General features: G+C 41.3%; 1 protein-coding gene across 2 annotated transcripts in view; it reads left to right on the forward strand.

Moving 5' to 3' along the window:
• The window catches only part of NKAIN4 (sodium/potassium transporting ATPase interacting 4), a 116,556-nt gene that overhangs the window by 20,674 nt on the left and 80,413 nt on the right, over positions 1–15,469 (forward strand). The window lies entirely within an intron of this gene.

Here is a 15,469-nt window from a genome sequence, read left to right on the forward strand (position 1 = left end):
CAAACTATCTCCCATATAATATCCACATTAATATTTTAAAGCACAAGTTTTACTGTGCGAGTCTCCTGCTCCTGAAGTTTCAGTGACTCCTTTTTAAAATAATAATAGCTATCACTTTATATAGTGCTTTCATATTTGTAAAGCATTCAGCAACCTTATGAAAAATGCTCAAAATCATTATGTTATCTCATTTGAAACTCACAATAACCCCATGAGGTAGGTGCTATTATTATCATCTTCAATTTACAGATGAGGAAATTAAGGCCCAGAGAGGTTGTGTCTGCCCAGTAAATAGTTAAGTAAATTAAAAATGTATTTAGATTAATTTTTCATTGATAAGAAGTTTAATTTAGTTCCAACCCAATAAGCATTTGTTAAGCACCTGTTTTATGCAAGACACTGTTTTAGGTGCTGGGGAAACAAGGATATAAAAAAACAGTTCCTTGCCTACAGTCTGTTGATGTTGGTGTGGGGCAGGGGACACAGTACATAAACAATATATAAACATATACATGATCATTTGTGTAAGAGAGAGAATGGTGACAGCTAGGGTAGTCAGGAAGGCTCTCCATGGGAAGTAGCATGTGAGCTTGAAGGAAGCTAAGGTTCTAAGAAGCGTAAATGAAGTGGAAGTGAGTGCATTCTAGATGTCCAAAGAAGATGTCCAAAGACAGCATGTCCAAAAGAAGAGAGCTGGAAAGTGGAATAGTGAGTTTGAGGAAGAGAAAGTAAGATAGTTTGATGGGAAGGTGAAGGGAAAGAATGTAAAATAAGCCTGTAAAGCTAGGCTGGAGTCATTGTGAAATACTTTAAATGCCACTGAGGATTTTATATCCTTTCTTCAAGGCAAGAGGGAGCCATCAAAGACTCTTGAACAGGGGAGCTAAAATGACTAGATTTCTATTTTAGAAAGATTATTTTGACAGCTCTGTGAAAGATGGATTGGAGAGAAGAATGATGCACTGTTAGGAGACCAATTAGGAGGCTGTTGCAGTAGTTCAGACAAGAAGTGGTAAAGATCTGAGCTAGGATAGTGGTCATATAAGTGGGGAGAAGGGAGTAGAAGTGAAATGATATGAAGGTAGAATCAATGAAACTTGGATATTGAGGGGAGGAGATGGGGAAGGGGATAGAGAGAAAAGACTCAAGGGTAACACCAAGGTTGTAAACCTGGATGACTGGAAAGATGGTGATATCTTCAGAAGAATTAGAAAAGCTTGAAGGAAAAGTGGGTTTATGAAGGGAAGATAATGAGTTTGTCTTTTGCACATGTTGAGTTTGAGATGCCTATGGGACGTCCAGGTGATGTGGTACTGGAGCTTAAGGAAGACTAGAGATTGTTGGCACAGAGATAATAATTGAACCCATTGATTCAGTTGGTGAGATGAGAGAGAGAGAGATAGAGACAGAGAAACAGATACAGAAAGACAGAGAGGCAGTGTGGCACAGAGAAAGAGGTGGTGATGGTGGTGGTACAGAGACTCAGAGAGATTCTTCCCGGAGTTGATCCAGCATAGCATTCTTTAATGAATTGGTCATGGTAGAATCTATTGAGTTGGGAACAGATCCTACATGGATGGCATAGGATTATAAGGCTATGTGTGGAAAGAGACCTCAAAGATCATCTAGCATAGCTCCCCAACTGCCCCCCAAAAGCAGTTAACCCAGCCTGTGCTTAAAAACCTTCCTATGTTACTCAATTCTATTGCATATTAAGGTAGCCATTCCATTTGAAGCTGATTAGTACCTTTAGGTCATTAATCTAGAATGGGAAGGCACTTTAGGGATCATTTAGTTCACTTGCCTCATTTTAAAAATGAGGAAACTGAGGCCCCAGTGATGAAATGACTTATCCAATGTCACCCAGGGAGTAAATGGAAGATCCAGGATTCAAATTTGAGTCCTGTGACTTTGTTTAATGCTCTTTCCACTTTAGCAGGAGATTAGGAAGTTTATCCTTTATGCTGAGCTGGAATGTTGGAAGGCAGAGGATATAAGAGAGAAGAGAGAGATGGGGAAATGGAGGGGTGGGGTGAGGGGGAGGGGGGAAGAGAGAAAGACAGACAGAGACAGAGACAGACAAAGAGAGATAGAGAGAGATAGAGGAAGAGGAAAATAACTTTCTTGTTCTGTTACCAACACAGCAAGCTGGAGCCAGACTCCTGTTGTGCCATCATCTGCCACCCTGTCCAATTTCATTAAGCTGACATTTTGATAAATAATGCAATTTGCTTAATTGGGCTGACACCCACCTCCCTTCCCTTTGCCTGCTCTTCTTCCCCTGCTAGAAGAACAATGACCTGGCCTGGTCTGAGATTCAGGTTCCTGGCAGCAGGATCTTTCCTTTCACTTATCCCCACCCACAGACTAGCTGGTGGTCCCTGCACTCAATACCTTCTCTTCTCTTCTTACTTGAAGCCACTCATCTAGAGAACTACATTTTATATTTAATGTCATATGAGTTAAACCTGAAAGTGACCTCTGAGGTCATCCAGTTAAATACACTCATTTTGTAGAGGTAGAAATGGAGTGCCAGTAAGGCTGTAGTAAGTGATTTACTCAGATTAATCCCATCAGCACAGCATGTTTTTAAATCCAGTGCCCTTTTGTTTAAGCTACACTGCTTTATCCATGCAATGCTGCAGCCTTTCCATGAAGGAATAAGACTTTCTGGAGCACATTCAATTGAATAAATTCATAGAATTTTAGAGTCATAAAGGAGCTTGGTAATTCTCCCTCCACCCCCTACCCCAGTCCATTTACTGTATGAGGCAGTATGAGAGTTGCCTTGAAATTCCAAAGACCTGATTCAAATCTCACCTCTGGTACATCCAGGCAGTGTGACCCTGGTCAAGTGACTTAACCTCTCAGTGTTCTAGGCAGCCACCCAAGACTGTAAGTTGAAGACTAGGTACAAGTCTAGAGAGAGTTTCCTTATCTGGGAAATCCCTATACCAATGAAATCACAAGTCCAAACCCTGTCTCTTTCCGTTAGGTAGATGAGGAAAACAGCTTCCAAGAAATAAAGTGACTTGTTCAAGGTTACACATCAACTTAATGGCAGAGATGGGTTTGAACATAGATATCCTGACTCCCAGTCCAATATTTGGATGTACGTTTATGTCTACTGTTAGCCCTGGGTTAGGATTAGAGAAGTGGTTTGCAGTGAGGGACAGAGTGCTGGTTCTGGAGTTGACAAGACCTGAATTCACATCCAGCTTCTGACCAGCTGTGTGACTATGGGCAAGTTGGTTAACCCTTCTGAACTTCAGTTTCTTCATCTGTAAAACAGGGATGATAATATCTATAGGACCTGCCTTCCATGGTTGTTATGAGAATCAAAAGACATATATAAAGCACACTGACATTTGTATAGTACTGTGATGTTTGAAAACATTTGAGAGATATAATTTCTGAGTTAATCATTTTGTTAATAATACCAGCATTTTATTTTTTTTTAATTTATTTTTTTTAATTTTTAGGCAGTTGGGGTTAAATGACTTGCCCAGGGTCACACAGCTAGTAAGTGTCAAGTGTTTGATCTGAGGCCAGATTTGAACTCAGGTCCTCCTGACTCCACGGCTGGTGTTCTATCCATTGTGCCACCTAGCTGCCCCCAGTGCCAGCATTTTAATAAAAGGATGATCATTTGGCTGGGTGGGCTCATGGATTATATGTCCATTGGAAAGAGGGGTGTTCTTGGAAGTGGCAATCAACTCTGATTGGTTAACAGTTAATGAGAGAATGAATATTAAAATGAGGGGCTGAACCTATTCAAATGAATTTTGATTTTGTCATTTACTTCTTAGCCTCAGCATCAGGCAATCTATTCAAAGCATTAATCTCCACACAAACCTGAGTAGAGCACAATGGCAGCCCCAGCTGGGTGGGGTCTGGATGGAGGAGAAGGTTAGCTCAACTTTTAGAGATTGAGGTCTTGAAATGAGGATAAAAGGAAAGGGAGGAAATCTGAATCTCCCCAAATCATTGGTTATTAATATCATTTCTCTCATTACTTTCAAAGTTACAGCTACTGGTATACATTTTGAGCTGGAAGAGACCTTAGAAAAATTCTAATCTACCACCACCTCTCCCCCCAACTTTGCTTTGGGAGTTTTTAAAAGTTTTTCTTTTGCTCATCCAACAGAAAAAAATTGAACTTATACACTGTCAATTTTAAACATTTGAGGCATAATCCATCCTACTAAAAAAACTTAAAATGGCATTAGGATTCTTGAGTAAGGAGGGGAAAAATTAAAAAGTCTGCAATAAACTAAGAACACCTGAAAGCTGAACCAGGTTTACAACAAACACATTTTCAAAAAATCCTGCATTTTGATAGCATCACATCATCCTCATTATTAAGCTATATAAACAATTAAGCAATTAAGATTAGGGTTACGTATATGCAGATAAGGAACTTAAAGCCCAGAAAAGCTAAATGACTTGACAATGTTGGGGATTAGTTAGTCAACAAGCATTTATTAAGCTCTTGCTATGTACCAAGCACTGTGCTAAGTGGTAGAGATACAAAAAAAGGTAAAAATAGTCCCTGCCTTCTAGAAACAATTCCTGTGGGGGAGACAACCTGTATATAACTAGGTACATACAAGACATACAGTATAGATGGAAGATAATATCAGAGTAGAAGCAACTGGGGCGACTGGGAAAGGCCTTCTGCAGAAGGTAGCATTTGAGCTTTATCTTGAAGGAAGCCAAGGAAACTTAAGAGGCAGCAGTGAAGAGGGAGACCATTCTCCAGGTGTGAGGGACAGCTGGGGAAAAGTCAGAGACAGGAGATGCTGTGTTGCATGCAAGGAACCACAAGTAGGTCAGTGTGGCTGGGTTATTAAATGCATGGAAGAGAGTCAAATTTTAAAAGAGTAAGAAGAGACCAGATTGGGAAGAGTTATAAATGCCAGAGAACTTTGTATTTGATCCTGGAAATAATAGGGGGCTATTAAAGTCTATTGATTGGGGGAATTACAAGACCAGACTTGTAGCTTTAGGAAAATCACTTTTTTAGCTGAGTGTAAGATGGATTGGAGTTGAGAGAGACCTGAGACAAAGACACCTGCAGATTAGAGGTGATGAAGACCCAAAATTAGGAAATAGAGGGAGATAGAGGGAAGGTGAAGGGGGGTTCAGAGAGGAAAGAGAGAGAAAGGGGAAGAGGAGGAAAATAAATGATAGTGGGGACAATTGGATGGACAACCAAAGTCTCCTAAATTCAAGTCTAGGATTTTTTCATTCATACCGCAATCTCCTGGTTTTCTGATGAATATCAAAGGAAGAGAATACTCAATTCTTGCCCTTGGGGAGCTTACAGGTGAATTGGGGAGGGGGTAGTGGAAAGGACATACATGATAAAAAATTTAAAGGGTGGTACATAGCAGCCGAGGATTTGATGCCCAGCGAGATAAGAGAGTGAATGTTGTAGTTTAGTGAATTGGTAATAAATAAGTCCCCAAACTTGGCTTATGCTGGAAATGGAGAGCATGTCCCAAGTGAGATGTACTGTGGCCAGGACCGCTTTAGGTCTGTGGATGCTGATGAAGATGGTTTTTTTACCTGCCTGTTGGGCTAGGGGATCTCCAAACAGTGGAACACCTGGTGTTATGTTAGGTCCTTGGCTGAGTTAAAGCTGATGCAGGGATTCTGAGGTAGCAAATTGCTAGTTTCTCCCAAATTCAATATGTGTTTAAGATCCTTCTGTGGGTAAATCAGTCTTCTTTTTTTTCCCCTTCCTTTCCTTTTTTGTTACTTATTTATCTGAGCCAGATGTTCTAATTTGGGCTTTTTAAGATACAGAGGGTCCAGAGCATGACAGGCTGGTATTTACCATGATTTATTTCCACTCATGGGCCTTTCATGGTTTCCGTTCACCATTGTCCAGGGTATCCTTTCCTATAGCTTTCTCTATCCATCCTCATCTATCATATTGACCCCTTGTATTGGTGGTTCATCCTTCTCTGCCTTCTTACTCCCTTAGTCAAGAAGTGACTGATTCTTTACCAGTAGTAGTACCAGGGAGTCATTTGTGTTTTTACCTGTTTATATACACTCAACTTCCCCAAACTATAGCATCAGCTTAAATTCCTGTCTAATCACCATCTGGAAAAGCCACCAAGCAAGAGGCTTAGTTTTGAAAAATTCTCACCCAAATCAGCAAGAGTGGCTTCTGCTCCCTGGCACAGGTATGAATTTGTTGGAAAAACAGAGGAAGGAAGAAGTCTTTGTAATGTTTTGCATACGTGGATCTGACTTTTTCTTTCTTTCTCAAAAGTTGGTTCCTTTCCTGGTTCTTGGACTGAAGGGAAGACTTGAGGAGATGTGTGCAAACAAGAGATACTAGACTGGCTTGCCATTTCCTTCTCCAGCTAATTTTACAGATAAGGAAACTGAGGCAAACAGGGTTAAAAGACTTACCCAAGGTCACACAGCTAGTAAATGTCTGAGGCCAGATTTGAATTCAGGAAGATGAATCCACTGCATCACCTAGCTGCCCCCTAAAAACAGGAAAGAGAATGAAAGAAATGGATAAAAAGAGCAAGGCAGTACAACTCATGGAAGGGTAAATCAGAGGATGAGTTGGTTGGAAGCCAGAAACATACACAATGAAAACACAAGGAGAGAGCTGCCAAGAAGTGGCCAGTAATCAAGACAGGCAATCAGGAAGAACTGTGTTTTGTGGCAAGACAGAGGGGCAGTACTGGGGAGGTGGAGACTCTTGGACAAATTAATAATAGCTGACATTTATGTGTCTCTAAATTATATGTGCTCTAAAGTTTGCAAAGTGCTTCCCCTGTTACCTCATTCAATTCTCACAACAATCCTGTGAGACAGCAAATGAATGAATGAAAGAAAAAGTATTTACTAAGCACTTACTATGTACCAGGCACTCTTCTAAATGCTGGTGATACAAATAGGAAATAAAATGAGTCTGTACACTCAAGAAGCTCACACTCTGATTGGAAGATGCTCCACCTGTGAGGCAGAGGTAAAGTCCTAGAAATCTGAAGGATTCATTGGCAGGTCAGATAGCAGTGCCTGGAAGCCTAGCAGCCAGAAAGGCAGCACAGATGGTAAGATCTGGAGGATCTTGGGATATAGTGACAGAAAGATGGGTCTGGAGGTAGCTGGTGACCCCCAGCTTATCCAAGTGGCATCCATGTTGCTTTTTCTGCTTGGCTACTTCATAGGGTCTGGGTAGCCCAGTGTTAGAGGAGAATGGGAAAGAAATGGGGAAAGTGTATCACTAATGACTGCTCTTCGCACCAGAGTACTCAAGATAAGTATTTACAGGGTTTTTTTTTATTATTATCTCCATTGCACAGATAATGAAACTGAATTTCATAGAGGTTAAATCACTTGCTGATGATCGCAGTGTTGAAATTGGGATTAGAAGCCAGATCCAACCCTATTACCAATATACCATGTTGTCCGCGTAGAGTTCAGAGTTAGGACACTATATTATCTCTGACAGGTAGTAATTCCCAGCAGAAAAGTAGTTCTAGTCTTCTAGTTCTATTAATTTGTGGCTGACTTTGCTCTAATGCATTGTAGAGCTCTCTAGACTTGGAGTCAAAAGACTGGTGTTTGTATCTTGACTGACACCTCCTAGTTGTAGGATTCTGGACAAATCACTCAGCTTCTTTAGCAATCAGTGTCTTCATCTGTAAAGTGGGATTAATCACCCTTGGACAAACCTTAAGGTATCATATAAATATGAATTTTTATTACCCTTCCTTCCATCATCCTCTAAGACTTAGAATGAGTTCCTTCTTCCCAAAGGTCTTAAGCTCTGGGGCCCACTTAGACTATCCCCACTGCATGTATGATGGTATGGATTGTATATCTGAATAAGAAGCGTGACAAGTGCAGGTCTCTTATAGAGATTTTGCAATGAGTTGAGAAGATTAAATTGGAAACTCAACCATTTGTAGTAAAGGCAACAGGAGGAGCTTGTGTAATTGTTCTTCTACAAAGACTGTTTTAGGTTCAGACTCCTCATCAGGCCATTGTTTGGTTTGCTATTGAGCAAAATTGGCCTTTGAAGCATCACCATTCCCTAAATTTTCCCTAGTCAGAACCTTAGGGCATCTCTGTGAGGCTTTCTTACCACCTGGATGGGAGTTTGAATTCAGAAATCTTCAAGCCTATCTGGGAAGTGAGTGGCTCCACATTCAACTTTGTAAAAGAGGACCTAAGGTGAGTTGACTCTAACTCTGGTTCCTGCTCTTTGATATTTGGTGGTGGAGCTTGGTGTTAAATCTGTAGTACCGTGCTGGGACAGGGGAAAATCCAAAGTCTACACATGAAGACTCTCAGCCTCTGGCCTAGTGCATCCCAATAATAGGTAGTATTTCTACGTCACTTTGTGGTCTGCTAAACATTTTACAAATATCTCATTTTATCCTCATAACAACCATGAAGGCAGGTGCAATTATTGTCCCCATTTTACAGATGAGGAAACAAACTGAGAGAGATTAAGTAACTCATCCAGGGTGACACTGCTAGTGAGCATCTGAGGTGAAATTCTAACTCAGGTCTTCCTGACTCCAGGTCCAGTGCTCCATCCACTGTACTACCTAACTGCCTCTATGCAAAAGTATTTAGCAAATTTGTGTTGAACTGAACTGAATTCAAATGGTTATTGAAGTCCAGGCTCTTAAGCGATGCCTAAAGGCTTACAGAGAGTCATAATTTGGAATGCAAGTTTATAGCTTTACAAGCCTAGCACTGGCTCTCCAGTTCCTATAACATATAATCTGGCTTAGCTCCCCAAATCAATAGCATCCCTAAAAAAACTCTCAGCTTTATAATGATTGGCTCATAAAATACAAGTCCCCAGGGAAGCGAGAGAGGGTTAGATTTGTTACCTGTAATTACCAAGGTGATTAATCAATTATTCAACTAGTATTGATTTTCTTCTCTTAGAGCAATCAGGAACTGAAAATCAATGTTGATTGATTAAATCTCTGAGCCTCTGTTTAAGAGGGAAGGTTGTTTTGAGAAGGGAGGGAGGAGAGCCTTGCGGTTTTTTGGGGAAAGTCCTTGGAATAATGCTCTTTGTGAGATATTCTTTTATTTTAGGTCAGTTCCTAGAATGCGTGCTGTTGGAGTTATTATTTCACTGTCTCATGACCACCTAGTACACATTGGCCTATGTGGGGAACATACATAGTTAAGGACATCTTAAGACACCTACCCCACAAGAATCTGAGCGGGACTAGGCCTTCTTTCCTTGGTAATGCCCATTAGCTTGTGAAATGAATGAGAGATACTCACCAAGGGATGCTTGTTGATTTAGAAATGGAAGAAACCTTAAAGAGATCATCTGGTCCAACTCCCTTATTTTACATATTAGGAAGCTGAGGCCCCCCAAAGTTAAATGATCTTCCCAACATCACATATACCTAGAAAATTCTGCCTCCTTTTCTCTGCCTTAGTGACTCCCTGAGTCCCTTCAAGGCTCAGCTCAAGGCCTCATCTTCCTTAGACTTGTCTGATTACCTCCCCATCCCTGCCAAGTGTTAGTGCTTTCTCCCATCATCGTTCCTCAGCTAGCTTTGATTTTTTATATGTGTGTGTCTCCATGCATTTTATACCTATCTATGTACATGTTATTTCTTCTCAGTAGAAAGTAAGCTCCTTAAGAATAAGCATATTTTGCTTTTTGTCCTCGAATCCCTAGTCTATAGCCCAATATCTGGCATAAGGAAAGAGGTTAATAAATTCTTGTTGAAATGAACTGGATTAGTAACAGAATCTGAATTGGCCCCAGTTTCTAACACTCTTCCTGAGAATGAATGCTTCAAGGAATCCTGCAGAGTTGAGTTTTATAAATTTCATTCAATTCAGCACGCATTTGTTAAGCTCCTGCTATATGTAGAAGGGCACGTGGGGTGTTCAGGGAGGATGAGCACCTCTGGTGCGAGGGCTTGCCGAGCCCTTTTCAGGGCTGCTCAGCCACCTTTGGTGTCACCCGGCACCCAGCTCTCTCCTGTGGCTCCAAGAAGCTGCAACATGTGCAGCAGCCACAGCCCATAAATTGTCTTGGCAGATGGAAACCAAATCCTTCAGTGAGTTAGGGAGGTGTCTACTTCAAGCATGTGAAGATTTCCCCTGGCAGAATGGGTAGATGAGAACGATTTGTTTAAAGGGCTGTGAAGGCAACCGAAGAAGGCTCTGTGGAGCGCGTAGAGCTTGGTCGGACACTGAAGACACTAACGTCATCCACTGCATCCCAGGCTATTGCCAGTCATCTTGACTTTTGTCCTGCCACTGGACTTTGACGACTCTGAAAGACAGAGACTGATGACTTGTGCAACTCTGCCTCACTGAAATTCAATTCACACTCAAGTCAAGACATCACCTGGGATGTCACTGGTCCTCTTCAAAAATGAAGGAACAACATCAAGTATACAACACTTGATTGGCATTGGGTCAGATAATCTCTTTTCCTCAGGGGAGTTAGGTCACTGATATAAAATAAAACAGGAATATAAGAGAGGGTTAAACAAACTGCTATATGAGGTCTAGGGAGTTTTTATGACCTGAAGAGTTAAAGGAAAGAATTTGCAGAGTACCTGGTACTACCTTTATATAATAGCATTTATATAACACCTAGTATGTGCCAGGCACTGTCCTAAGTGTTTTACACATACTATCTTATTTAATCTTTACAACAAACCTGAGAGACCAATGCTATTATTATCCCCATTTTACAGTTGAGAAACTGAGTTAAACAGAAGCTAAGTGACTTGCCCAGGGTCACACAGCTAGTAAGCATCTAAGGTGGGATTTGAACTAAGGTTCTCTTGACTCCAGGTCATATACTTGGTAGGCACTTGATAAATACTTGCTAATTAGTTTGATTTTAGATTGGCATTTGATTTAGGCTTTAAAGGATGGATAAGAATTTCACAAGTAAGGGCTAGAAGTGGAGGAGGACATTTGGGAGCATAGGAAACAGCATGAAGAAAGTCACAGAGATAGGAAAGGATAGGGTATATATGGAGGTTGGCAAGTATGCCATGGTTTAGTTAAATTAGGCTACTTGTAAAAGAATAGTATGAAATAAGACTGGAAATCTAGAGTAGGGCCTAATTGTGGAGAGTTTTGAATGCCAGTTAAGAATTTGACTGGATTAAAGAATAATTGGAGATGTGCCCATTGGGCAATAGATGAGAACCCTGGACTGAAAATGGGTCCTTGTATCAATAGCCTAGCCCTGTGATTAGTAGAGCTTTAAGTTCACTTTTCATTCTGAGTGTAACAAGGAACCCTGCTTTCACATACATATTACAAGAAATGAGACCACCCCAGAAAGAACAGTCTTTTAAAAATAGCTTTTACTGAGGTGTCTTCTCGGCATTTTCAAGTCAAACTGACTTGAAGGCAACCAACTCAGGGGTGAGTTGGTACCAACTTCCTCAACAGGACATGCTGACATTGAAAGCAGGGTTGTGAGTTCAGTCTCTGGGGAGGCTATTTAGCCTCACAGTCTCAAAGGGCAATAACCTTTTGCCCTAATTAGGCCAATCACCTGACAAATGTTTGCCTTGAATGGTTAGAATCAAATAACATTAGAGTTGGAAAACACTTTAGAGATTGTTGGGTCAATCCTTTCATTTTACAGATGAGAAAACTGAGGCTCAGGGAGTGTAAGTGACTTCCTTGAGGCCATACAAGCAGTTTAGTGGTAGAAGCGGGACTTAAATCCAAGGGCCTTTAACTCTAAGCCCCATGTTCTTGACACATTGCATTACCTCTAGTGGATAAACAATTTTGAGCTCATGTTCTATTGATGCTATAGATATCCTATAAATCGGGCAGCATTTAATCTTTAATTTAGTCTTTTTTTTAAAAATGAGAGAGTTCATAGGACCATAGATTTAGAGCACAAAATGTGGAAAGACTTCAGAGATCATCTGGTCCAACCTTTCCAGTTTACAGATGAGGAAAATGAGGTCCAGAGAGGTCAAGGTCACACAAGTACTAGATTAGCATTTTATGGCTACTTCTGATTTTCAAATTCAGACTCAGAATTTTAGAACTAGAAAGACCTAACCCTTCATAGCCTGGGGGCCTGGGGCAGGCAGTTCCTTGTCCACTTGCAACTGGGGGGTGGCACAAGAGTTGAACAAGAATATTAAAACTGCTTGAGTGTGTAAATCTTTGGGGTTGCATTTACCCATGTGTATGGATCTGTGACCCAAAGAGCAAGCTTAGACAACTGCAAAGGTTTAAGTGAGCTGCCTTTTGCTGTAGTAAGGAGACATGGAGTCAGGAATCTTTTGGGAGTACGTGTTGATGCATAAATTCAACTGATCCTGCAGACATCATTATCTGCTGTGCCTTTGAGTCTCCAGCTGTTTTTGAGCTTCCAGGTGAAGCATCCTTAGCATGAAAGAAAAAAAAAATAAAAGAACAGAGCTACGGGGAAAAGGGAGCAGGTGAGTTGTTGCTCTAGTTTCCTCACAGGTGTTAGGTCAAGTCATCAAATTTTTCATGAATGCTTGACTGTGCTAAGTACTGGGGATACAAAAAAGGGCAAAAGAACAGTCCTTATTCTTAAGGAGCTCACTGTCTATTGGAGGAGACAACCATGGCAAATTATGTACAAATAAGATAAAGATGGGATCTGTTGGAGATTATAAACAGAGGGAAGGCACTAGTATTAAGGGGGAATCAGGAAAGGTTTCTTATAGAAGGTGGGATTTTTAGCTGTGACCTGGAGAAAGTCCCAGAAGCCAGAAAATGAAGACAAGGAGAGAGAGAATTTCAGGAATGGAGAACAGCCAGGGAAAATGTCCAGAGTTTGGAGTATCTTGGGTGACAATCAGCAAGGAGGCCAGTGTCACTGGATTTCAGAGTACATGGTGGGGGTGAGGTTTTTAAGAGGTAAGAAGACTGGAAAGGTAAGGGGAAGGCCAGGTTATGAAGGTCTTTAAAAGCCAGGGAATTTTACCCTTGGTGGGAGAGTCAGTCTATGTCAATGTTTTAATTTAAGTGATGTTCCAGGAGATAGGCCTTCCCTGAACTGGTACCGAACAACTACATACCTTCCTACAGCTGAACAAATTCAATTCATGAGACATATATTAACTATCTCCTGTTTGCATAACACTGTAGGATAGGGTTTATGCCATAGTCCCTGCCCTCATGGAGTTTACAGTCAAGTTAAGAGGGAAAGATATGCACAGAGATTATGTGATCTTGTGGGTGATAGTTAATTGCGTTGGAGAAGTGTAGAACAAAGTGCTAGTGAGGTCTGAGGAGTAAATGGTCCTTTCAAGGCATCAGGGAAAGCTTCATGGATCTGGAAAACACTGTCCCAGGCATAGGGAAGACCATGAAGAACGGAGAAGTGGTGGGGCAGCCAAGTGGTGCAGTGGATAGAGCACCAGCCCTAGAGTCAGGAGGCCCTGAGTTCAAATCTGGCCTCAGACCAGACACTTGACATTTACTAGTTGTGTGACCTTGGGCAAGACACTTAACCCCAATTGCCTCACCAAAAAAGAAAAAGAATGGAGAAGTGGGAAAGCACAGTGTGTAGTGGTGAGTAGCCAGGGAATAGTCCATGTTGTCTGGAACATAGAATATGTGTGTGTGTGTGTGTGTGTGTGTGTGTGTGTGTATGGGGGGGATCGTGAAGGCTCGAAATATAGGGTGGCACCAGATTACAGAAGGCCTCCAATGCCACTTAGAAGAGTTTGGACTTTACTCTCTTGGCTGTGGGGAGTCACTTAAGACTTCTGAACAGAAGAGAGAAGTTACTAGATTTATGTGTAAGACAAATTAATTTAGCAACAGTATGAAGAATAGAATGGAAGAGTAAGAGAGTAGAATTGCTTAGTGACTGAACTTGGAGCCAGGATTTGAATCCTGCCTCAGTGGCCCCAAGGAATAATTTTTAACTTCTCTGTGCCTTAGTTTCCTCATCTTTAAAACTAAGGGGTTTCTATGGTGCCTTCCAGCCCTAATGCTTGTGATCCTGTGATTTGTTAAGGAGGCTGCTGCAGTAGTTCATGCAGATGGTAACAAGAGCCTGTACCAAGGAGGCAGTACAGAGGAGGGGAAGGCACAAATGTTGAGAGACAGGAAAGATGTTATGGAGAAAGGATTGACAAGACTTGATGCCTGATTTCCTATGAGAAATGAGGGAGAGGGAAGAGTCAGAGATAATGCCACAGTTTTGAACATGGGAGATGGGGTGAATGACATCGATATAAATAGTGAAGTGAGGCAGAAGAATAGGTTTAGAGGAAATGATAAATTGTAAGTCCTTGAGGAACCAGGTGGTTTAGACAAAGCTGGGAAATGAAAAGATTGTTTGTTTCCCTCTGGTTCTTGCTTAGCGCCTTGTTCATTATTTGCCTTTACCCATCCCAAGCTGATTATCTGCCTTGTTGGCACTGGTCAGAGAGCACAGGGACCATCCTCTGATCTGTCCACCAGATCTAAGTCAACCTTCTCCATGCCCCTCAAAAGCCATATGATATTTTGAAGAATTACCTTGTCAGGATCTCCATTTGCAATCTAGAAATTGGGAGGGGGAGATTTGGCCTTTACTTCTTCACACTGACGGAGAACTGTTAAGATCTACCTTCCCCAGTTTCAATAATAATAATTATAATAATAAATAATAGCTAACACATACAGCACTTTAAGGTTTACAGAGTGCTTTCCAAATATTATCTCTCATTTTATTCTCACAATAACCCTGAGAGGCAGGTGCTATCATCACCCCCATTTTACAGATGTGGAAACTGAGGCAGGCAGAGGTTAAGTAACTTGGCCAGGGTCACACAGCTAGTAAGAGTTTGAGGCCAGATTTTAACTCTCTTCTTCCTGACTCCAAGTTCATCACGATAATCACCATAGCAACCTACCTGTGTTAAACACATCTGTTTGTTTATAACTCCCAGGCACAAAATGTACAATTTGGGCAGGTTCTGACATTTCTCCTTTTTCTGTAAAATCCCTGGCTTGAAGAACTGACAACTTTTAAGCCCGGGGAAGATAAAAATTTCCTCATTCTGATTTGATTCAGCAGTACCAGGAAAACGATCTACACAATATCTAGACACTGAAGAGGAGAGGACAGTAAAAGAAAGCTGACTGTTTGATAGAGTGGTCAGCCTTGGTCTTCAAGAAGAGATGGAAGCATCTCTCTCCTTGGTCTGGAGAGGTAGGAGACGATGGGTGTTAACTTGTGTGTGCTGTCAGATGTGATCCATGTTCATTGGATTTAACTTCATTTCTTTTTCTTTGTTACAATGTCAGGCGTGAGGGGGAGTGTGTGTGTGTGTGTGTGTGTGTGTGTGTGTGTGTGTGTCCAGAAATGACTATAATGTTAAAACAAAAGGGGACAATAAATATTTTTTAAAAATAATCATTTGGGGGCAGCTAGGTGGTGCAGTGGATAGAACACTGGCCCTGAAGTCAGGAAGACTTCAGT

This window comes from Vombatus ursinus, unplaced genomic scaffold (assembly GCF_900497805.2).
Source record: "Vombatus ursinus unplaced genomic scaffold, bare-nosed wombat genome assembly UNPS02000580.1, whole genome shotgun sequence".
Taxonomy (NCBI): domain Eukaryota; kingdom Metazoa; phylum Chordata; class Mammalia; order Diprotodontia; family Vombatidae; genus Vombatus; species Vombatus ursinus.